The sequence below is a fragment of the Hypanus sabinus genome, unplaced genomic scaffold, assembly GCF_030144855.1.
Source record: "Hypanus sabinus isolate sHypSab1 unplaced genomic scaffold, sHypSab1.hap1 scaffold_264, whole genome shotgun sequence".
Lineage (NCBI taxonomy): Eukaryota > Metazoa > Chordata > Chondrichthyes > Myliobatiformes > Dasyatidae > Hypanus > Hypanus sabinus.
Window position 1 is genome coordinate 188892 of NW_026780770.1, and position 25697 is coordinate 214588.

At 43.6% G+C, this 25697-nt stretch overlaps 1 protein-coding gene across 8 annotated transcripts in view; it reads left to right on the plus strand.

The window, feature by feature from the left end:
- The window catches only part of LOC132388098 (NACHT, LRR and PYD domains-containing protein 3-like), a 218859-nt gene that overhangs the window by 145606 nt on the left and 47556 nt on the right, over positions 1-25697 (plus strand). For 7 of the 8 annotated variants that reach the window (XM_059960458.1, XM_059960454.1, XM_059960461.1 and 4 more), the window contains one exon: positions 11060-11472. The gene's annotated coding sequence lies outside the window, so the exon portion shown is untranslated. Of the gene's footprint in view, positions 1-11059; positions 11473-23875; positions 23984-25697 lie in introns of all 8 variants that reach the window. The other variant, XM_059960456.1, reaches the window with a different exon arrangement.

Below are 25697 nucleotides of genomic sequence, written 5' to 3' on the forward strand. Positions count from 1 at the left end.
AACAAATTTAGGCCTCGCTGCATCTCTGATGTTCTCCCCGTTTAGAAAATAGTCCGCACCATTGTTCCTTTTACCCAAATGCATTATCATACATTTCCCAACACCTTGTTCCATCTGCCACTTTACTGTCAATTTTTCCAATTTAAGACCGTAAGATATAGAAGCAGAAGTGGATCATTGGGTCCACTGTGTCTGCTACGCCATTCAATCATGGGCTGATCCAATTCTTCCAGTCATCTCCACTCCACTGCCTTCACCCCATGCCCTTTGATTCTCTGGCCAATCAAGAACCTACCTATCTCTTCCTTACATGCAACGATGGCTTGGCCTCCACAGCCGCTCCTGCTGCCGTCTAAGTTCTGCTGCAATCGTATTGCTTCCTCAGCACTGCCTACCCCTCCACCTATCTTTGTATCATCCACAAACTTTGCAATAAAGCCACCAATTTCATGACCTAAATATTGACAGCCAATGTGAAAAGCAGCGGTCGCAACACGGAACCCTCAGGAACACCACTAGTGACGTGCAGCCAACCAGAAAAGGCCCCATTATTCCACTGGCTTCCTCCTGTCTGTCAAACTTTCCATTATCCATGCCAATATTTTTCCTGTAAAACCACAGGATTTTATCTTGTTAAGCAACCTCATGTGTAGCTCCTTATTAAACGCCTTCTGAAAATCCAAGCAAATGACATCTCTTTCTGTCCACACTGCTTGTTACCTCTTTGTTAAGGTAAAGCTTTCATTTACAGAAACCATGCTGACTTTGACTTCATTTATCATTTCTCTCCAAGTACCTCGAAACCTCATCCTTAATAATAGACACCAACACTTTGCCAACAACTGAGGCTAAGCTAACTGGCCTCTAATTACCTTTATGTTGCCTTCATCAGTTCTCAAAGAGTGAGTGACATTTCCAATCTTTCAGTCTCCTTGGACCATGCTAGTTTCAAGTGATTCTCGAAAGATCATGGCTAATGTATCCGTTATCTCTTCGGCAACCTCTCTCAGGACTCTAGGAAGTAGTCCATCTGGCCCAGATGACTTATCTATCTTAGGTCCTCCGAGTTCGCCTCGCACTTTTTCCTTTGAAATACAAATGACACTCTGTCCTGCCCCCGACACTCACGGACAAGTGGCACACTTCCAGTGTCTTCCACAGTGAAAACAAATGCAAAGCACCAATTAAGTTTATCTGCCATTTTCGTCCCTCATTTCTACCTCACAAGCATGGTCCCATATCAACACTCACCTCCCTTTTACTAGAGTACTCCCTGTATTCACTAGAAGTCAGAAGAACTAGGGGTGACCTAATTGAAACCTATCGATGGTGAAAGTTCTTGGCGGAATGGATGTGGAGAGTATATTTCCTGTGCCGGGAGAGGCTAGGACAACAGGGCACAGCCACAGAATAGAAAAGCGTTCTTTTAGAACGGAGGTTAGGAGGAGTATCTTTAGCCAGAGAGTGGTGGATCATTGGACGTATTTGCCTGTTTATTTATATATATTTAAAGCAGAGATTGGTCGGGGCATGAAGAGGTGGACTAGATTTGGGCTGATAGGAAAAATGGGTGAGCAATAATGAAATGATGGAACAGACTTGATGGGCCAAATGGCCTAATTCTGCTCCTATATCTTATGGACTTTTCACACATTATATAGGTTTTGTGTCGGGGAACTCTTTGTGTTCAAAGGAAATATGGAAAAGCATGTCTCCGTTTCATGGGTTGAGATTCTAAATCGGAGACAGACCAATGCTCGTGGTATCGGAAAGGATCTGACCTGTGTGGATTGGCACAGGCTGTTTTCTGGCAAAGGTGTACTTGCTGAATGGGAGACCTTCAAAGGGGAAATTATCATAGTTCAAAGCTTGTACGTGACTCTCGGAATGAAAATGAAATGTACCAGTTTTTGGGAACCTTGGTTTTCAAGAGATACTGAAGATCTAATAAAGTAAAACATTGAGGTGCATAGCAGATATAGATGGGTGGGAACAAATGAGGTAGTTATGGAGTCGATGAAATGCACGAGCACACTTAAGAAAGAAATGGTATATACGAAGGCATCAGGTTGCCCTAGCAGACAAGGTGATGGGGAGCCGATGAAATAACACAGATACTGGAAGAGAATCAGAATCTGAATCAGGTTGCCGGAGCGGACAAGGTGATGGGGAGCCGATGAAATAACACAGATATTTGAAGAAAATCAGAATCTGAATCAGGTTATTATCACCGACATGTGACGTGAAAGTTGTGAACTTAACAGCAGCAGTTCAATGCAATACATAAACTAGCAGGGAAAAATGAACAAATAAAATAACAACAATAATAAATAAACAAGTATTACAATTACAGTATAATATATTGAAAAGATTTTAAAAAGGTGGAAAAACATAAACACTCTACAAAGTGAGGCAGCGTCCGACGATTCAGTGTCCATTGAAAAGTGAGGTAGTGTCCAGACATTCAACGTCCATTTCGGAATCGGATGGTAGAGGGGAATAAGCTGTTCTTAAATGCTGAGTGCGTGCCTTCAGAGTTCTGTAACTCCTACCTGATGGTAACAGTGCGAAAAGGGCATGCCCTGGGTGCAGGAGGTCCTTAATAATGGACGCTGCCTTTCTGAGACACCACTTCCTGAAGATGTCCTGGGTACATTGTAGGCTGGAGATGACTAGATTTACAACATTCTGCAGCTTTTTTAGATCCTGTGCAGTAGCCCTTCCGTACCAGACAGTGAGGCAGACTGTCAGAATGTTCTCCACGGTACAACTACAGAAATTTTTGAGTGTGTTGATTGACAATGCATTCGGAGCAAAAGGATTGCAAGGGACAGAATTGGCCCTCTGGATTTTCAGAATGATAATTTATGCATGGAAACATAAAATGTTGGTAGAGATCTTAAATGGATTTTTTTTGCATCTGTGTTTACGGACACAGAATGTATTGAAGTGAGCCAAAGTAGAGGTAAGGTGCTGTAGCCTATACAGATCACAGAGAAGGAGGTGTTTTCTGATTTGAGGGAAATTGGGGTAGATAAATTTCCAGCGGCTGACAAGAGGGAAGCCATTTCGGAAATTGCAGGGGTCATAGCAGGATTTTTTTTTTTTTTTAGCGTCAGGTCAAATACCAGCGTAGTTAGTGTTCTTCCACTGTTTAAGAAAGGCTCAAAAATAAAGCAGGAAATCAGTTGTGCATGATGTCAGTGGTGCGAAAGTTATTGGTAAAAATATTTGAATAGACGGGTTTGATTAGAATTATTCAGCATGACCCTGTGTTCAGGGCAATCTTATAGTTTTTGATGAGTTTACGGGAAATGCTAATGAATGCAAGGCAGTAGATGCTCTGTATTTGGAGCTCAGCAAGGCACTTGCTAAGGTCCCGCATGCAAGGTTGATCAAGAAAATACACTCACTTGGCATTTAAATTGAGGTACAAAATTGGAGTAGACATTGGCAGTGTGGGCATGATGGTACATGGTTGCCTCTCTGGCTGGAAGACTGTGACTGGTGGAGAGCCTTACAGATTGGAGCTAGGTCCCTTGTTGTTAGTCACCTACATATCAATGATCTGAATTATAATGTGGTTAACTGGATTAACAAAATTGCGGATGACACTAACAATGGGGTACAGTTGACAGTGAAACTAGCTCAGGTTGCAGAGGAATCTGGACCAACTGGAAAATTGGGCTTAATATGCCAGGTGGAATTTAATGCAGGCAGGCAGACATGATATGTTGCCGTTCGGTGGGACAAAGCAGGGTAGGTCTTACACAGTGATCAGTGGGGCACTGAGGAGTGAGGTAGAACAAAGGATCCGAGGAATACAGATCCATTATTTATCGAATCTAGCATCAAAGGTTGATGGGGTAGTAAAGAAAGCAGTGAGTACGGGAGATGTGATGTAACTCTGAAGTTGTATGTTGGATAGGCCGGGTTTGATGGATAGTGTGTATGTCTGGTCAGCTACCTACAGAGAACATGTAAATAGGGTTGAATGAATACAGAAAAAAAAATGCAAGCATGTTGCTGGGTCTGGGGAGCCTGAGTTCTGAGGAGTGATTAAATAATTTAGGATTTTATCCCTCGGAACGTAGATAATTGAGATGAGATTTGAACCAAGTATACAACATTATGAGGGGTATAGCTAAGATAAATGAAAGCAGAGTTCACTGGTTAAGGGTTAAGTGTGAAAGTTTAAGAAGAATGTGAGGGGAATATTGTTTACTCAGAGCTTCCATCTGCAAGTGTTACATGCGAGCTCGATTTCAACGTTTAAGAGAAGTTTGGATGGTAGCGTATGATGAGCCATGACCCCGGTGCAGGTCGATGGGAGTAGGCTGTTTAAGTGGCTCGGTCGTAGGCTCTGTTTCTGTAAATGGACTGCTGAGGGGTCTCGGCCCAAAACGTCGACTGTACTCTTTCCCAAAGAGGCTGCGTCGCCTGCTGAGCTCCTGCAACAGTGCGTTACTGTTTCAATGACTCCATGACTTATTCATCACTGATTCAAAACAACGACAACGGGCTGATTAAGTAAAGATCCAAAGTAGATATCAGGAGTTATATTCCAAAGGTATTTATCTGTTTTGCGTCGTTTCACACTGCCCCACAACCTCCCTCTCACAGAACTTTTGTAACCATAGTAACACACAAGAAGTTGAAGTAATTCAGGAGTTTCGGCAGCATCTATGGACCTGAATAATAAATCGATGTTTCGGGCTGAGATCGCTCAGTGGACTTAGAAAGGAATGAGGAAGAGGACAGATCATTGATTTGGAAAATGCGGGTTGTTGTTCTGTTTGGCTCTGAGCTCAGTGTCTGTGTGAAAGCAGCAGCCTGTCAACAGACAATAGTTGCAGAAGTAGACCATTCGTCCCTTCGAGCCTGCACCTCCATTTTGAGGTCATGGCTGATCATCTACTATCAATACCCGGTTCCTGCCTTGTCCCCATATCCCTTAATTCCCCTATCCATAAGATACCTATCTAGCTCCTTCTTGAAAGTATCCAGAGAATTGGCCTCCACTGCCTTCCGTGGCTGTGCATTCCAGACCCCCACAACTCTCTGGGAGAAGAAGTGTTTCCTTAACTCTGTCCTAAATGACCTACCCCTTATTTTCAAACCATGCCCTCTGGTACTGGACTCTCCCAGCATCTGGAACATATTTCCTGCCTCTATCTTGTCCAATCCCTGAAAAATCTTATATGTTGCAATCAGATCCCCTCTCAATCTCCTTAATTCCAGCGTGTACACGCCCAGTCTCTCTAACCTCTCTGCGTAAGACAGTTCGGACATCCCAGGAATTAAACTTGTGAATCTACGCTGCACTTCCCCTACAGCCAGGATGTCCTTCCTTAACCCTGGAGACCAAAACTGTACACAATACTCCAGGTGTGGTCTCACCAGGGCCCTGTACAAATGCAAGAGGATTTCCTTGCTCTTGTACTCAATTCCTTTTGTAATAAATGCCAACATTCCATTAGCCTTCTTCTCTGCCTGCTGCACTTGCTAATTCACCTTCAGTGACTGATGAACAAGGACTCCTAGATTTCTCTGTATCTCTCCCTCACCTAAATTTACACCGTTCAGATAATAATCTGCCTTCCTGTTCTTACTCCCAAATGGATAACCTCACACTTATTCACATTAAACGTCATCTGCCAAGTATCTGCCCACTGAACCAGCCTATCCAAGTCACCCTAAATTCTCCTAATATCCTCATCACGTCACTCTGCCACCCAGCTTAGTATCATCAGCAAACTTGCTGATGTTATTCTCAATGCCTTCATCTAAATCGTTGACGTAAATTATAAACAGCTGTGGTCCCAATACCGAGCCCTCTGGCACCCCACTAGACACCTCCTGCCATTCCGAGAAACACCCATTCACCGCTACCCTTTGCTTTCTATCTACCAACCAGTTTTCGATCCATATCAATATCTTCCCCCCAATGCCATGAGCTTTGATTTTACCCACCAGTCTCCTATGTGGGATCTTATCAAATGCCTTCTGTCCGGGCGCATTCCTCAGAAAAGGGAGCGGCCTTTCTGCTGAAATCAAATCGGACCAGTTTGACAATTCACCCTCGTGCAAATGTGAAATAGTCACTTCAGTATTGCATTTACCCGTTTCTGCTGCAGGAGTGGGGGCGGGGCGGTTGGTTTAGGGGAGGGCAGGGTGTGGGTGTGGAGGTTGGAGAGGGGAAAGCCGAAGATGTGGTTCACTGTTCTGGGAAGGAAGAGGGAGAACCAAGGGGGGCGAGAGAGCAGAGAGTGAGAGATGAGGAGAGGGAGAGAGAGGGGGAGTGAGTGTGATTTAGAGGAGGAGATTGTGAGAGAAAGGGACTGAAGGATGGTGAGAGGGTGAGTCAGAGGGGTAGAGAACGTGAGACTGGCATAGGAGAGAGTGAGAGAGATGAAGTGAAAGGGGGAGAGGAGAGGAAGGAGTTGGGAGAGAGTGAGGAATCAAAAAAGTTAAGTATGATATGAAAATGTCCTCATGGCGGTGTGACTAATATTTCAGGGCAATAGTTATTGAAGGACAGGGAGATGAGCTACTGTAGCCATTAGATTTGTTTTCAGGACGGCAGGCCTGGCAGCTCGGTATTTTGGGGTTCCGTTGTTTTAGGCGCAATAGAGTGGGAGGGATTAAAGGGGGCTTGTGGTATTACTAGTCAGGGAAAATGTCACATCATTGCTCAGTCAGGACAGACTGGAGAACTCGTCCACAGAGAACACAGAACAGCTCATCACAGGAACAGATCACGTGACCCACAATGCAGTGCTGAAACACCTAAGAAGCAAATCAAAGCAGACAGACACTAATCCCTCCCACCGACACCATGTCCATATCCCCAGTCTTCCTTACATCAATGTGCCTATCCAAACGTCTCTGAAAAACCTCTAATGTCTCTGCCTCTCCTTCTATACCAGGCAGCACATTTTCTGTACACGACTCTGAATAAAGAAGCTTACCCCTCACATCCCCCTTGAAGCCACCCCCTCCTGCCTTCAATACATGCACTCTGGTATCAGACATTGCAACCCTGGGAAACAGATAACCCCTGTCCACTCCATTTAAGCCTCTCATAATATTTTAACCCTCAATCAGACCACTGCTCAACTCTGGTGCTCCAGTAAACAACCTATTTATCCAGCTTCTCATGATAACTCATACCCTCTGTACAGGGCAACATCATCTTCTGGACCCTCTTCAAAGCCTCGACATCCTTTCCATAGTGGAGTGACCACAAATGTACCGGTTCTCCACATGTGGCCTTACTAGAGTTTTATGAAGTTAAAATATAATCTCCTAACTTTTTAGCTCAGTGCCCCGACAAAAATAGGCAAACATTCCATAAGTCTTAACCAACTTATCGACCTGTGCAGCCACTTTCATTGTACTGTCTCCTTGCATTTTGCCCTACCGACGTGCAACACCTCATATTTATCTGGGTTAAACTCCATCGGAAATTTCTCAGCCACATCTGTGACTGTTCTACAACACGTTTTATTTATTGCCAGTCTTCTACACGATCGACAATTCCACCCATCTTAGTATGATCCACAAATGTACTAACATTTTCGTGCGGATCATTTATACACAGCACAGGTAGCAGAGGTCCCAATACAGATGCTTGCGGATCTCCTCTAATCCCAGACCACCAGCTCGAATTAGTCTCTTCAACCGCTGCCACCTGTCGTCTGTGCACAAACCAGTTATGAATTCAAACAGCGAATTCGCTGCTTATCCCGTGCATCCTCCTCTTCTGTATTAGCCTCCCACGAAGGACTGTCAAATGGCTTACTAAAATCAATCTAGACAACATCCAGTGCCCCACCCTCATCAATCTCTCTCATCGTCTTGTCAAAAAACTCAATCATTTTTGATCAATTTGGTAAGACTCGACCTAACAAACACATAGTCAAAATGGCTCTCCCTAATTAGGCCATGGTTTGCCAATGCTCAAAAGTCCCAACCGAATAATTTGCTTCAGCAACGTCACTCCACCTGACGTGACACCCACCGGTCTACAGTTCCCAGGATTTTCCCTTACTCCGTTCATAAAGAGAGCTGCAAAATTAGTGGCTTGCCAGTCCTCCAGGACCTCGCCGTTGGCTAAGGAGGACAGAGAGATACTGGGCAAGGGCCAAGCAATCCCACCTCTTGCCTCGTTCAATGAAATGGAGTAGACTCCTTAACGCTCTGGGGACCCATCCACCTATCAATCGTTATGGAGAGAAGACTAGTGAGCGGGTCTGAGGGGTAAAAAAGGATCAGACTTGATTAAATAGCGGAGTGACTTGGCCTAACTCTATTCTACTTCTACGTCTTATGGTCTTATAGTCTTAATACTCCTCAGGAGGCCCAACACCTCATCATGTGTTTTGTTTGATTCTATATTCTGAAGCTTCAAGTACGTCTCCTTTTCCATCTTTACTAAATTTATATCGTCGCTGAACATCTGACCTTCTCTTGTCTTTACATCCTCGTCCTTTATTCCACCAGGAACATGCCTTTCCTTTTCTCCAAGCAATTGACCTTTAAACACCCTGTATATATCTGATGTTGGCTTTCCAGACAAAATGTTCTCAATTAACGCTTTTTAGCTCTTGTCTAATAATTTGTCCTACTTCACTTTAAAACTCTTCCGTTGAAAATATGCCTCTCGTTATCCATCACTATCCTGAAAGTTAAGGATTTGTCTTCACCCACTGAAAGGTCAATCAACTGACCAGAATCGTTATCCAACACCAGACTCAGTATGGCCCATCTTCTCGATGAACACTCCACATTTTACGACAAGAAAACTTCTTGAAAACACTTACCAAATTCTGCACCATTTAAACCCCGACACTAAAAAGGGCCCTACTTATACTAGGAACGTTGAAATCGGGAGGTCTGTAGTACAACATGAGTTTGATTACACCCTCCCTCATCGTGAGTTCCACCGAAATGGACGCGGTGTCTGACCCCTCCATTGTATCTCCCCTGAGTGCAGCTGTGATATTGTTCCTGATTGGTCGTCTAGCTCCCCTCACCCCACTTTCAGCACCTTCTCTGTCTTTTATAAAACTTCGAAAATCTGGCACATTAATAACCCATTCCTTCCACCCTCTCAGCCAAGATTCAGTCATGTCTACAACATCGCAGTTTCATGTCCTGATCCATACTCTAAGTTAATCACCTTTACCCGCAAAACCCCTAGTATTAAGATATACACACTCAGCCTATCGGATCAATCACACCTGTTACATCGGTTTTGCTTTTCAACTTGTTTCCTTACATCTACCTTCTTGTCCGATGCTTCCCAATATATTAGAATTATGTTCAGCGATGGGTGAGTGACTGGCAGATTGGAGTATAGCTCATTTTTTGTCCACTGGTTAAGAAATCTTCAACAATATTAAGCACGAAATTGTGTACCGATGCGCCTGACATCAGTAATGGGTAAGCCATTGACAGGACCAGATATATGTTTATTTGAATATTTAAGTCGATGTTGTCCACTTTGCATTTGACAAGTTCCCGCATGACAGGCTGACTAAGAAAAGTCACTTGCTTGACATCCAGAATGAAGTAATAAATTAGAGCAGATATTGGCATTGTGGGACAAGGCAGAGTGCGGTGATAGCTGTTTGCCTCTCCTGTGTAGACCTGTGACTAGTGGAATACCACAGGAACCGCTGCTGCTCGGTTGATGTTTGTCACGTATATCAATGATTTGGAAGACAATGTGGCCTATTGAATCAGCACGTTTGCAGATGACTCCAGGTCTGGGGATGTAGTTAACACAGAAGAAGGCAATTAGCGTGCAGTGGGATCTGGACCCGCTGGAAAAGTAGATTGAAAATGGCAGATAGAATTTAATGCAGACGTCTGAGGTGTTGCTCTTCTGTAGGATCAACGAGGTTAGGTCTTACACAGAGATCCGCAGGGTACTGAGGAGTGCGGTAGAACAAAGGTGTCTGGAACACAGGTCCATAATTCATTCACAGTGGCGGCACACCTTGAGTAGGTAGTAAATAAATCTTCTGGCACAAGGCCTTCATAAATTATTCCGTTCACGAGATTGCATGTTATGTTCAAGTTGCATAAGAAGATTCTGAGGCCTAATTTGAAGTATTGAGTGCAGTTTGCTCCATCTGCCCACAGGAAAGATTCAAATAAGGTTGAGAGAGTACAGTGGAAATTTACAAGGATGTTGCTGCGATTAGAGGACCTGAATTATAAAGGGAGGTTGAATAGGTTACGACATTGTTCCTTGGAACGCAGATTTTGGGAGAGATTTGATGGCGGTCTACACATTCATGAGGGGTATGGATAGGGTAGATGGGGTAAAGGGATGGGAAAAGTGAGGGTTAGGTGAGTGGACAGAGGGGAGTGGAGCTCCCATTTTAATCAGCACACTATTCCCTCCCAGGCGGACATTCTGACAACAGTTCTGACTTAAGTTCTTGTATCACTCCCTCACCAGCGCCTAATTTCAATCAACCCATCACTCCCCGCCCCCGGTAAAACTTCCGGCCATTTGGAACATATGATTTTAAAGAAAATCAAATTCCACAAGTACTTCCGGTGGAGTGTGGATCAACATCCACTGCTTGTGAAGTGAAACCCGTTGTTAACCGTGAGCGAGGGGGATTCTTGTGACAATAGTTGTCCGGATGTAAATGCAATAATTGCCCAATGATAGAGTTAGTACATGAATGATAGTAAATTTTCCTGAATCGAGAAGTGCTGAGAAAATCTTTGATCAGTTGAGTGTGAATATATGTTGCCGAACTTGTTTGGTTTAATTTCAGCTGAAAGATAGCTCCCTGTACCTGAACAGGTGAGGGACGTTTGAGCCGAAACTATACCTACGCCGGGCAGTCTTTCTTACATAGGGGGCGGAGCTCAGAGTGTCCCAGAACCCGGGCTGGTTTCAAATTCGCAGCCTGGGACTCGCTGAGTTAAACAGAGAAACTCCGCCCCACTGGTTGCGATGAAAGAAAAAGGAGAGATCCACACGGAAATCCGGACAGAAAGGTTAACGCAGCCTGTTTGTTTCCCTCTTTAGGGTTGCTACATTGACCCCACTCCCGCCTCCTCCCGCTGACAGACCCGTCCTGAGCCGGTGAGAGTTCGTGTGACCCGGACTGCGGCCGTCCCGCTCCACTCCGGCTCACCCGGCCCTGTCCATCTGTAATGAGTGACCACTCCCGCCTCCTCCCGCTGTCAGACGCGTCCTGAGCCGGTGAGAGTTAGTGTGACCCGGACTGCGGCAGTCCCGCTCTACCCCGGCTCACCCGGTCCTGTCCATCTGTAATGAGCGATGGACACATCACAGCCGAGTGGCCTCGGGAGCAGCAGCTCAGACTCAACTCTCCGTACAGGGTGAGCACGCCGGTGCAGGACCAGTGTCGGTCAGCGGGGAAGTCAGACTGTGATTCCCGGGACCACACTGAACGCCGTCCGGTTACAACATCAGAGGTAAGTGCTGTCTATGATTCTGCACAAATATTCAACGTTTACAGCGAGGCTCAGCTTTGGTCGGGATCGGGAGTGAATTTAGTGGGAGAAGGGTCTTCATGTTGACGAGTCAAATTCTGTTCAATTGGATTAAGAGAAACGAGAGTGGTTAACAGTGATTGCGAGCAGAAGAAATCTTTCACCCCCGTAGTAACATATGAAATATCCCACGGGGCAGTGACCCGTCACCGATTTCTCCCAAACACGAGTAAACAGCAAATGCTGGAAATCCGAGCACACACAGAAACTCTGCAGGCCAGACAGCATTTATGGAAAAGAGTACAGTCGTCCTTCAAGACCCCAGTAATGTCCATTACATCACGTCATTGGTTCTATCTCTCTTCCCTGTAGCAGAAAGGGTAAAATACAATATTAATCTTTCTTCACGCTTGAATGACAGTATTTTGGCGGACCGGTTGGATTTAATTTCAGCAGAAGGGCGGCTCCCTGTTCTGAGGAATGTGCACGGACAGACAGCTGCTTGGACGCAAACCCTGAGCACCGAGTCTCACAAGCCGCACCTTCCAAATCAGTCACTCACTTGCCCTCTTCCCCTTCCCCTTCGGGTCAGTAACGTCGACGTAAATCCGATCCATAGCAGCTGCCTGACCTGCTGAGTATTGTGTGTGCTGCCATGGTTACCAGAGATCCATGTGGGTCAGTGGGCGTGGTTATTTGTAAGAAGCGACACATAGTATCCACACTGTCAGAACACTGGGGAATTACGGTGAGAATAATTCAGCTTCTGATATTTATTTCGGATCTTTATTTACAAACAATTAATTGTCTGTGTATTGCATCAGCGGACAAGGAGATGGTTGGGTTCTGGCGGTGGTACTTTTGGTGTTCCTATTGTTCTCTGTTTATACGATTGACATTTTCCACAGGTTAGGTAAAGATTAAGTACAATGGCCACCTGTTTCAAAGCAAGGGTGCGAGATCCGTAAAGCCAACACCTGGTCCGTTTTCAGAATTTCTTATTTCAGACGAATGCATCTATTATTCCTGTGACGATTGTGGGTGTTTTGAACTGCTCGCCTCAACGACTTCAAACAGACTGATTCTGTTGGCGGACGAGATTTTTTATAAACAGCGGGTTTCAAGTGTTACAGGAATGAACGTTGTGGAATATGTAATGAAAATTTAGATCAGATCAGCCGTGTTCTCATTATCTGCAGCTGCCGTTTTAAGGGGCCACGTGGTCCATTTATGCATTTTGTTGTGATGAATGGAAAAGCTCTGACAATTTAATTACTAGCGTCTGAAGGTACATATGGTTTTATTTATATCGTTGCGCTGAACACAACCGATTTGCTGGGTTTAATGACTTGCATTCAGATTTGTGCGTTAAATGTGTGCCCCAGCTGCGTTAGGCGACCGAACTTCTGACTCAATCGGTGAGCTGGTCCGCACGGTACGGCACCGATTGACGCGCTCCACGTTCCCTGTTACAGTCTTCCCATCTACCGCGCGCACCAGCTCACCGCCCCGCCCACTGCCCACGCGCGCACTACTTGTGGGCAAAATATTTGAGCTTTTCAATCATCCTCATCAGCAATCTGGTTGTGTTTCTTCAAATATTGTCTTGTCCAACTTTCTTGCTGTCCAACGACCTCTTAACACGTTTCTCCAGCATCCACGTTCAAAGATGTTGATTATTTTGTATTCAGTCTCACTAATAGTCCAGCTCTCACAGCCATACATTACAACTGGAAATACCATAGACTTGACTATACGGATCTTCATAGGCAATGTTATGTCTCTGTTGTTCTAAGTTCCCATTGCTGTCCTCCCCAGAAGTAAGAGCTATTTAATTTCGTGGCTGCATTTACCATCTATAGAACACTTAATATCATAATATTGAGCAAGAAGCCAGCTTTAAACTTTCTTCTTTCACTTTGATTAGAAGCTTCTTCAGATCCTTCTCACTTTCAGCCATTAGAGTAGTATCCCCTGCATATCTGAGGTTGCTAATTTTGCATCCGGCAACTTTGATTTCAACACTTTGTGTCCTCTAGACCGGTATCCCTCATGATGTGTTCAGCATATAGATTAAATACGCAGGGTGACAGTATGCAGCGTTATCGCTCTCTTTTCCCACTCTTGAACCAGATTGTTGTTCCGTGGTCAGTTCTAACTGTTGCTTCTTGATCTTCATACAAGTTTCTCATAAGATCAGATGTTTAGTTATCCCTATATCATTAAGGACTTGCCACAGTTTATTATGGTCCACAATGTCAAAGGTTTTAGAGTAGTAATTAAAACATAGATAAGTACCTTCCTGGAATTCTCTCGATTTCTCTATTATACAGCGTATGTTTGCAATTTGGTCTCTGGTGCCTCTGCCTGTTCTAAAACCAGCTTGCACATCCGGCAGTTCTCGTTCCATATATTGCTGGAGGCCTGCTTGCATTATCTTTAGCATTATCTTGCTATCATGTGAAATTAGTGAAATTAGTGAAATTATTCGGTAATTTGAACATTCCTTTATATTTCCGTTCTTGGGAATTGGGATAAAAAACTCCCCCCCCCCACCCCCCAGTCTAAAGGGCATTATTAGGTTTGCCAGATCTAAGGTCAAATTTCATGCAACACTCTTATACCATCACCCTTTAAAATTTTAAACAATTCAACTGGACTCCTGTCACATCCTGCAGCCTTATTATTGACAATGTTTTCCATCGCCCATTTGACTACACTTCCAGAATGTCTGGCTCGAGGCGATGAGGGAGTCATTGCAGGTGTCTTCGCTGTTGGGATATCTCCTGTACAATTTGGTGTTTTCCTGCCATCTCTATTTTTAAAAATATTTTTATTGATTTCTTACAAAAGAGAATACAGAGTACAGGAGGATATATATCATATGTCAATTACAATATATTAGAATCACGCTTACAGTCTCATTACCCCATACTCAAGTAAATTAAATTGAATGTTAATATTGAAAAGATATAATTTTATAATCAAAAAATATCTAAACCCACTACCAAAATAGCTGTTTGGTAAAGAAAGGAAAAAGGAAAAAAAATCCTTATCATATAGTAAAACATATTATTAGCCAACATCTGTACTCGATAACAAATCAAAGATTTTGATAATAATTTTAAAAAGTTCCCCACAATGTGAGAAAGTCTTGTCTTGATTCAGAAATTGAACACCAAATCTTCTCTAAATTTAAACATGACATTGAGCATGAGTAGGCAGAGCAACATCTATCCAACTTAGTAACAACGCCCTCCTCGCTATAAGAGAAATAAAAGCCAAAATGTGCAAATCGGGTGTCTCCAAGATAATATCTTTTCTCCAACAATACTGAATAAGACAGTCAAATGGTTTGGTTTATAATTTACTTTAAAAAGTACAGAAAAGGTTTGAAATACTTTCTTCCAGTATTTTACAAGACTCGGGCGTGTCCAGAACAGATGAATTAATGAAGCCTCTCCATTGTGACACAATTCTGTCACAATGGGTAGATATATACGAATTGAAACGAGGCAGCTTATCTTTTGTCATGTGGGCTCTATGGACCACATTAAATTGTAAGAGGGAGTGACGGGCACAAAACGATGAGGTATTAACCAATTTTAAAATTTCATTTCAAGTTTCCTCAGAAATTATAATCTGTAAATCTTGTTCCCTGAGATGTTTAATTTTGTCTATAGCAAAGTCTTTCGTTCCCAACAACAAACCATAAATATTAGATATTGATCCATTATGAAAAGGTTTCAAATTAAACATTACACGTAATAAATTCGTATCAGGACTTTCAGGAAATGTATGTAATTGAGATCGCAGAAAGTCACTAATCTGTAAATGTTGAAAAATGTGGGTTTTTGGTAAGTTATATTTAGCTGACAACTGCTCAAACGAAAAGAGACATGCTCCAACAAATAAATCCTGGAAGCATTTAATACCCAGTCTATCGCAAACTTTCAACATTACAACAGTCATAGAAGATTTAAAAATAGTTATAAAAATGGGACTTGAAAGAGAAAATCTCAACAAACCAAAATATTGTATCCAACACCTCAAAGTATGTTTAACTACAAAACTATCAGTTAGTTTACTTAAAAATAATGGAATTGAGAATCCGAGAAGAGAGATGATAGAAAATGTATTAACAGAGTCAGCTTCTAAATAAACCCAAACCAGCCTGTTCTCTCGGTTAATATAATATAACCAAAACGTAAGATTCTGCATATTGATTGCCCAGTAATTAAACGTAATATTTGGTAAAGCTAAACCTCCATTCTTTTTTAATTTTTAGAAAATGAACTTTATTTAGTCGAAAATATTTACTTCTCCATATACATGAAGATATGATAATATCAAGAGGATAAAAAAAATAAAGATTTAGGAATAAAAACAGCTAAGGCTTCAAAAGCATGAACATTTAGACAAGTTATTCAATTTAGTAGAATTAATTCGGCCAATCAACGATACTGAAAGGGGCAACCATTTTGAGAGTACCCTTTTTACATAATTCAGCAAGGTAAAAAAAAAACCCTCTAAGTAAGATTCTTAGTAAATGCTACGCCGAAATAAGTGAATTGATTTCTTGCAATACTAAAGGGACTGTTAGTATCAATTTCTACCAAATTATTCAAAGGGAAAAGCTCAGTCTTACGAAAATTTAGTTTATATCCTGAAAACTGACTAAAAGAGCAGAAAAGTATGGAAGGTAATGAAGTCTCAACATTAGAAATATAAAGGAAAAGGTCTTCAGCATAAAGAGAAACATCGTGAGTGATACCTCTCCTTAAAATGCCAGTGATATCATTGGATTCTCTGAAAGCAATAGCTGAGAGTTTTAAAGCCAGATCAAGATTCAAAGGGCTCAAGGAACAACCTTGTCTAGTTCCATGTTGAAGTTTAAATGGTTTGGAATTCTGAGAGTTAGTAAGGACCCAAGCAGAGGGAGATAAATAATTTAATCCTTTGAATAAAATCGGACCCAAAATTAAATTTTCCTAAGGTTTTAAATGAATAATTCCATTCAACCCGATCGAAGGCTTTCTCAGCGTCTAAGGATATCACACATTCCAATGTGTCTTTAGAAGGTGAATAAATAACATTCATAAACGACGAATATTAAAATGGAAATATAGATTTTTAATAAATCCATTCTTATCGTCAAATATAACAGATGGTAAAATATTTTCAATCGTACGAGCCAGAACTTTGAATAGGATATTTGTGTCAACATTAAGTACGGAGATAGGTCTCTATGACGCACATTTGGTTGGGTTCTTATTCTTTTTAAGAATAAGCGAAATAGAATCTTCATAAAAAGATTGTGGTAAACTACCCAATTTAAAGGAGTCCGAGAGGACTAACTATAAATGAGATGTAAGCAATGTGCAAACAGCCTTATAAAATTCTCCAGAAAAACAGTCAGGACCCGGAGCCTTCTCAGAGTGCAATGAACATACTGCCTCGGCAATTTCCTATTTAGAAATAGGTGGATAGTTGAATAGGTGTTCTCGGTTATCATCAGAAAATGTAGGGATATTTAATTGATCTAAGAAATTATTCATTACAGTATTATCTTTCGGAGAGTCAGAGCTAAAAATTTTAGAGGAAAATTCTCTAAACGTATCATTTATTTCTAAATGGTCAGTTATCACTTTTTGATGTCTTCTGCTTCCGTAAGGTCCTTCTCTTTCTTGTCTTTTACGATACTCATTTTTGCATTAAATGGTCCTTCGATTTGTCTAATATTCTTGAATAGATCTATTTAAAAAAAATTGTTGGCTTCTTCAGCTTATTTGCATCGTTCCTTTAAGTAAGTTTCTTTTTCTCTCCTTCCTATCGTCTCGAACCTTGTGTTCAGTTGGATGTATTTATTGCAACCTTCATTGGCCTTCACTTCTCTTCGCTGCTCAACCTCCACGGAAAGTCATTTTGTTTTCCTGGTCTTCTTCCTGTTTGCAATACTTTTTGTTGGCACCTCTTGTATAATGCACCTTACTTTTATCCATAGTTCTTCTGGATTTCTCTTCACCATGTTTATTCGGCATATTCCTGAAGGATGCGAGTAACATCAAACTTCTGGTACATTGGTTTTCCTAGTGCTCTTCAGTTTCATTCTGAATGTTGCAACAAGCAGTTAATGGTCTGAGATTGCAAGAGAACAGAGGGGCCGAGAAGGTTAAGTGCCCAGTTCGCTCAATGCGGTGACACCGGCTGGTGAAGAGGTCTTTCCCAAGCCATCCTTCAACAGTTAGGGTACTGAGTGCAGGAGTTGGGACATTATTTTATTTTAATTGAGATACAGCGAGTCGCGCTGGCCCATTAAGTCCCCCGATTTAATCCGAGTCTTATTACAGGACAATTTATAATGACCAATTAAACTGCCCACCTGTCCATCTTAAACCTGTGTGCATGTGTGGTTGGGGGGACGGCGGGAGCGGTGGTGCAACTGGAGGGCCCGGAGGAGACCCATGCGATATGCGATCACTGTGAGAACCTGCAAACTCTTACAGGCAGCGGCCGGAATTGAAACCGGGTCGTAAGAACTGTAAAGACTTGTGTTAACTACTGTGAGGCCGCTGTATAAGTCGTTGCTGATACTGTGTTTACAGTACAAAGTATGGTTTTAGCCACAACGTTTGAAAAGGCTCGGTTAAAGTTAAAAGAGTTCAGAGAAGATATGCGACTGTGTTGTCAGAACATAAGAAATAGGAGCAGGCTTTGGCCATCCGGACCATCGAGCCTGTACCGCCATTCAATAAGTTCATAGCTGATCTGCGTGTAAACTCAGCTCCATCACCTGCCTTAATTCCCCTACAATGTCAAAATCTATCTAACTGTTTCATAAATATATTTAGTGAAGAAACATGCTTCCCTGGGCAAAGAATTCCACAGATTCACCATATTCTGGGGAAAACAGTTTCGCCTCATCTCTGTCTTAAATCTTCTCCCCTGAATGTTGAGACAATGTCCCCTAGATCTAGTCTCATGTACCAATGTAAACTCTTTGCTTCTATCTTATCTATCCTTTTCAAAATTTTGCATGTTTCTATAATTCCCCTCTCGTTATCTGAACTTCAGTGAGTATAGTCCCAAGCAACTCAATTTCTCCTCATAGGTTAATCTCTTCATCCCTGGTTTCAACCCTGTGTACCTCCTCTGCACCGCCTCTAAAGCCAGTATATCCTTCCTCAAGTATGGAGACCAGAACTGCACACATTACTCCAGGAGCAGTCTCGCCAGTACCCTGTATATTTACAGCAGCACCCCCCTGCTCTTGAATTCAATCCCTCTAGCGATAGAGGCCAATGTTCCATTTGCCTTCTTAATTACATGTTGTACCTGCAAGCCCACATTTTGCGATTCATGGACAGGCACTCCCAAGTCCCTTTACACAACAGCATGCTGCAAACTTTCACCATTAAATAAATATCTGTTCTTCTATTATTTCTTCCAAAGTGGATTATCTCGCATTTAGCACTTTGTATTCCATCTGCCAGATCTTGGCCCACTCACTTGACATGTCTATATCCATCTGTAGACTCTCCACATCCTCTGTACAACTTGCTTTTCCACTCAGTTTAGTCTCATCAGCAAATTTTGCTACGCTACGTTCAGTCCCCTCTTCCAAGTCATCAATGTAAATGGTAAACAGCTGCGGTCCCAGCTCCGACCACCGCGGCACCCCACTCACCACAGAGTCCCAACCGGAGAAACACCGATTTATACCAACTCTCTGCCTTCTGTTGGTTAGCCAATCCGCTATCCATGACAATATACTTCCTCCGACTCTACGCATCCGAATCTCATTTATAAGTCTCTTGTGGGACACCTTATCGAACGGCTTCTGGAAATCCAAGTATACGACATCCAAGACTTCCCCTCTATCCACTGCACTCATTATGTCCTCAAAGAACTCCAGTAAATTTGTCAAACAGGAACTGTCCTTTCTGAATCCATGCTGCGTCTGTCTAATCGAACCACTCCTTTCTAAATGTTTCGCTATTTCTAAATTAATGACAGTTTCAAGCATTAACCTGACTACAGAGGTTAAGCTGACTGGCCTATAATTGCCCGTCTTTTACCTACAGCCTTTTTTAAGAAGTGGCGTGACATTTGTTGTCCTCCAATCCGCCGGGACCTGCCCAGAGTTTAGAGAGTTTTGATAAATGATTACCAACGCGTCTACTATAACCTCCGACAATTCCTACAACACCCTGGGATGCATCGCTTCAGGACCAAGGGACTTAGCTACCTTCAGGCCCTCGTTTTCACATCACTCTCTCTTTAGTGACAATGATTTTATCGAGGTCCTCACCTCCGATTTCGTTCATAACATCCCAGATTGGCATATTAGACGTGTCCTGCACCTTGCAGACCGGCACAAAATAGTCGTTCAATGTCATTTCCTTATCAACAATATCAATATCATCTTATCATCTTCCAAGGGACTTACGATTATATCCGGACGTGTATGATGTATCGCACTATCTCTATTAATGCATTGGTCGTAAAATAATTGTAGGACTCTGACCCTAAAATTGTTCAGAAATGTATTTAGAATAAAGTCTGGTATCTTTCGTGAATTTTATTTTAAAGAGAGATTTTGGTGAACGATGCGCGCCACTAGATGGCGCCTGCGTGAGTAATCAGATTGAATAAAAATTTTGCAGGTTCCTGGAATGTTTTGGATAGTTCCTGGTTTCTGTTGACATTTTCTGCTTTAGTTCTCTTGAATTTGTTTTTTTTTATTGTGTGATGTTGATATTTTTGTGTTAATCCCTGTGGCAAGGATAGGGGCTTTAAGTTCGCGTACCCTCCTTTCCATAGCCCGTCGGGCTTCCTCTCCGACTGACGCTGGCCAGTCTCTCTCGGGAGTAGTCTTGGCAGCGAGAAGTTGGTCTCCTCCCAGTCCAGGAAGTTCCGTATATGATACGGAGGAGCGCCCGTAAATCTCCAGGCAGCGGGTTAAACATTTGACAGTTCCGAGTGAGCTAATTATGAAAAGCTACAGGTTTTTAGTGGATCCGGGGCGTCGCTGATCGGACTGCGAACGTCAGCCGTGGTCCAGGGTTTTAAATTAGGGGTATCATCCACTATTATCCATGGGATTTGAGAGGTCCCTCTCCCCTGCCTGGTGGAAACTCGACCTTCTGTGAACAGAGCGTCCGTTCCCGCCCGTAGGCTCCGGAAGAATAGGGCAAGGGGGCAGGGTTCCATACCAGGCCAGCGAACATCTGGTTCCGTCACACCCTGGGCTAGCTATCCGTTCTGGGGTCTTTATTGTGGCAATCCCGCTGCCATTTCTATAATCTCGATACTATTTATGGGGAGTCATAGGGCGGCGGAGGCGCCAGCTGAGTTTACAGACCTCCCAATGGGGCTTCGGACTGACGTTAGAATCTGCCATTGGACTATTATTCTCCCATTTCTTGGTCTTTACCTTTGGGCGCCGGTGCCGCTTTCCACCTCTTCCCATTCAGAAAACCATGTAAGTTAGTTCCCAATTAGGATCCCCACGCCCATTCTCAGATTCTTCCTTCCGATATCCGAATTTTACCAAACCGAAAGAGACTCCATTGGGCCAATCTACCTGATCCAACACGTAAATCACTAGAAAAGGTAGCTGGGTACCTGTTGTCCCCTGTTTTCAACCAAACCTTATAGGCGGACGAACCCGATGGAGTTAACGTGTCCCACAATAATTGTTCTGTGTTCTTATATTTTGCAATCTTCCCCTCCGTGTCCTTATTCACTGGGGTCTCCGTGTTCGGATCAGCAGGGTGCCGTTCACCGGGGCGTCCTTTGTTCTTTTCTAGTTCGCTTGACCAAGACTTACTGGCCTCGTTTCCCATTTTAACATGTATTTCTATCATCGTTTATTCCAGTTATTAGTATTCTACGTTCTATTTCCTATGCTAACTGTGCTTCGTAATCAGCTGATTAAGATATACAGATACCAGGTTCCCCTTAAATTTAACAGAAATATATCGTCAATTAGGTCTGATCTCCTCTCCCAGTTTCATTCTTGTTCTTACCAGAGCTCAGGAACTGGGCACCGGCCGGTCAGGGGCGGCCTTACTCCCGCCTCGCCCTGGTCCTGATCTTGATTCCCGTCTCTCAGGGAAGTCTTACAGGCAGGGATGAGATTCCTGTCCGAGGGGCCAATTACTCTGTCGGGGTTCAGCTGGATCCCGTACACAGGGATCCAATCCTCGCCGCCAGATTGTCAGGGATTTTCCTTTCCACACAAGACTGGGACCTGGGTTCTCGTTAGGAGACTCTTTATTTACGTGACATGGAGAGCAGTCCCTCCGGAGAGAAACGCCCTCGCTTACAATCCTTATGGTTGATTCTAACGGGTGTGGTTTGTAAACATTTAATTATTTGGTATTGTTCTGAACAAGCTGAGGGAAAAAAAAACACTATAGTCACGTGGCCTCGTGGTGTACCGCTGAAGGCCAGTGGGCAGTACGACGTAGTATTTTGTCGACGTTAGAGGGCGCCATCAGGGTTTTATACTGATCCAGACATTACGCAACACAAACACGGAAGCTATACTCCCGCAAACGAATTCACCCAGCCCAGCTGACCAAATTTCTCCACGCAAGCGATAGAACCTTCCTCAGGACCCTGGTGCAACCAAAAATCCTATATCACACACAACAGACAAACCAATATATTGTACTATAATCCGGTTAATGGAATACAAAGTGCGTGCAGTAAAGCCCAGCACTGGGAAACAGTAAACATTTAGTAACCAGCTCGCTGTCAAGTGACGAGACCTCAGTGGTGGTGGGATATTCATTAGTCTCTCAACCCGAGGGAAGAAGTTATTACCCGGCATTCCTAGTGCTAATATGCATGCACCTTCATCCTGACCGCCGTGTGTCAAAGAGATCATGGGTTGGCTGGTAGGGATTGTCAACAATGCTTTGGCCCCTTCGTCTGCAACGCTCTCGGAAAGTGTCACAAACAGGGCCGAGTGAGACACCGATCAACCTCTCGGATGTTTTTACTCTCCCCTGTATTGTCTTGTGGTTCGATGCCTTGCAGCTTCCGTACCATACAAAGATGGCGCCGGACATGACGCTCTCCATGGTGCTCCAGTATACGCTGCTGTGGCCTCTTGACTTGTGTGGAGGTGTTGTGGGTCCAGGTTAGATCGTTTGTTATGTGCACACCAAAGAACATCATCCTCTCCACCCTCTCCAGAGCAGAACCATTGATGATCAATGGAAAGTGGTCGATCTCTGCCTTCTTGGTCCCCCAACATCGCTTCGCTTTCTCGTCTCCACGCTGACACTCGTGCAGTTGTTCTCGCACCATTTGACAAACCTCTCAACCTCCTCTCCGTGTGCTGATTCACCATTGTTGCTGATGATACCGACCACTGCAATATCATCACAGAACCTGATGATGTTGATTGAGCTGAATCTGGCAGTGTTGACATCAGACAGCAGTTTGGATAGCGGCTGACTGAGTACAGAGTCCGGATAACCGAGGATGAGAGGCGAACGGATAGAGGCGTACAAGATATTGACAGTTATTGAGGAATGCTGTAGAAGAATGACCTAGGAATAATGGTGCAGTTCCCTGAAGGTAGAATCTCATGTGGATAGGTTGATGAAGAAAGCTTTTGGTATTCTGGCCTTTAGAAATCACAGCATTGAGTATAGGAGTTGGGATGTAATGTTAAAATTGTACAAGGCACTGGTCAGGCTTAATTTGGAGAACTGTTTACAGTTCTGGTCACCGAATTATAGAAAATATGTCAACAAAATAAAGAGAGTACAGAGAAGATTTACCAGAATGTTACCTGGGTTTCAGCACCTAAGTTACAGGGAAAGGCTGAACATGTTAGGTCTTTATTCTTTGGAGCGTAGAAGATTGAGGGGGAACTTGATAGAGGTATTTAAAATTATGAGGGGTTAGACAGATTTGACGTGGATAGGCTTTTTCCATTGAGTGTAGAGGAGATTCAAACAAGAGGACGAGTTGAGAATTCGGGGGCAAAAGTTTAGGAGTAACACGAGGGGGAACTTCTTTACTCAGAGAGTGGTAGCTGTGTGGAACGAGCTTCCAGTAGAAGTGGTAAAGGCAGGTTGCATATTGTCATTTAAAATTGGATAGGTATATGGACAGGAGAGGAATAGAGGGTTATGGGCTAAGTGCCTGTTGGTGGGACTAGGTGAGAGTAAGCGTTTGGCACGGACTAGAAGGCCGAGATGGCCTGTTTCCGTGCTGTAATTGTTATATGGCTATTGTTCGTGTGGATAGTCAAAGGCTTTTTCTCCCAGGGCTAAAATGGCTAGCACAAGAGAGCATATTTTTAGGTGTTTGGAAGTAGGTACAGAGGAGATGTCAGCGGTATGTGTTTTTTTTTACACAGAGAGCGGTGAGTGAGTGGAATGGGCTGCCGACCGCGGTGGTGGAATCTTTTAACTCCGGGATGGCGACACGGAGCTTAGAAATGTAGATGGCTGTGGGTAAAACCGAGGTAATTCTAATGTAGTGTCATGTTCGGCACAGCACTGTGGGCCGAAGGGCCTGCATTTTATTTAGGTTTTCTATGCTTTTATGTTTCTACAACCCAGAGGAGCAGCGGCGGGGCGGGATTAAGCTAGTGCGGGTCCTGTAGCATATGCTACAAAGGTGCCCTAAATTTAAAAACATGCACATACGTATTAAAACATAAATTATTTACTTGCACAGTAAAGTAATTGAATTTTTTTCATTTGCTATACAGCCAGATAATACGACAAATGTCCCGCAATTCAGTAATAGTATTACTTACATGCAGGTATCAATTTCAAATGTCAAAAGTAACAAAACTACAATTTAAAAGTTAGATTTTCTAGATTTGGCATGAGCAAGTTTGTCGATCTTACTGGAAATGTCTATTTCACGCAGAAGTTCATGTTCAATACTCATTGGTGTGAGATTGTTCAATCTGTTTTGACCCATGGTGCTCCTTAGTTCATTTTTAATGCTTTTCTGTTTTGAAAATGAGCATTCTCCACCGCAGTTGGTAACCATGAGTGACAAATAGATGCGCAACTAGACCCCGTCCGGTATTGCAGCCTTCAACCGAAGTGCAGCTCCCAATCTCCGGCCTCTCCGCAGACCGCTTCGAACGCACATCGTCCCGCCCACTGACACCACTCAGCCAATGAGAGCATGATTCTCCCAGCAGTACTCGCTGATTGGCTGAGAGTGTGTTTGAGAACGGGTTGCTACCGGGAGCTGGCACTGTCAGTCTCAGTTTGCTCTCAGAATCAAAGGAAGTTCCCCAAAACAAAGTGCACGACTTTAATATCAGAATGAAACTGCGTTCACAGTTTGTCGGAAATGCAGGAACTCAATCCACAGTACTTTGTCAAAAACAGATGGCTGAAGTCATTTACTTAAGTGTAAATGAATCGTCGACCCAAAACTCACTCTGACAGTGGTGAGAATACGGTGAGATGCCGATTTCACCAGGCTGCAGCTTGCAAGCATTTAGTGAGGGCGGGTCGCATCTGCTACTTCTGCTACTAGGTTAATCCGTCCCTGGGGAGTGGTGGGGTGGAGGGGTGACTTCTGTTACCCGGGAAGTATGGTCCCTTTGCCCCTGCCCGGGTAAATTGTCCGGCTCTGCGGGTTTGCGTGGGTTTCCCCTGGGTAGCGTCCTCCTCACCTCGGCTCCGGCCAGACTGAGTGTCTGTTCCTCTGGAAGGGAGGAGGCCTCACCTCAGCGGCACGACATTGAATTGGTTAAATTGTGCACAGGAAGCATTCAGCCTGTGAGGAATGGAGGCCACTTGCAATCCGTTCTGGTGTGTGTCCTCGCCACAGGCTCCTCGTGTCCCAGGGGTCATAAAGGTGTCTGTGCATTTTCTGTGCGGACTTGCGCATCTCCCCCCCCCCTCCCGTTGCACGCAATCCGCTCCCTTGTTTTCTGCAGGTTTGTTACGTGGGATCATGAATGGTTAAGGACAGACAGATTTGAGGAGAACAGAACTAGCAGGAACAGAGAAACAAAACATGCCGACAATTTAACTGAGTAGAGGAGACAGGAACAAACAGAGTAGTTGTTGGAAATATCGAAGGGTTGCAGGAGTTTGAAAATCACGGACGGACCGATGATTCTAAAAATAGACACTGGTCGGATTTAATCATTGCTTGACGGGGATTCCAGTCTCAGTGATACACTCCCACCGGCTCTCCACTCC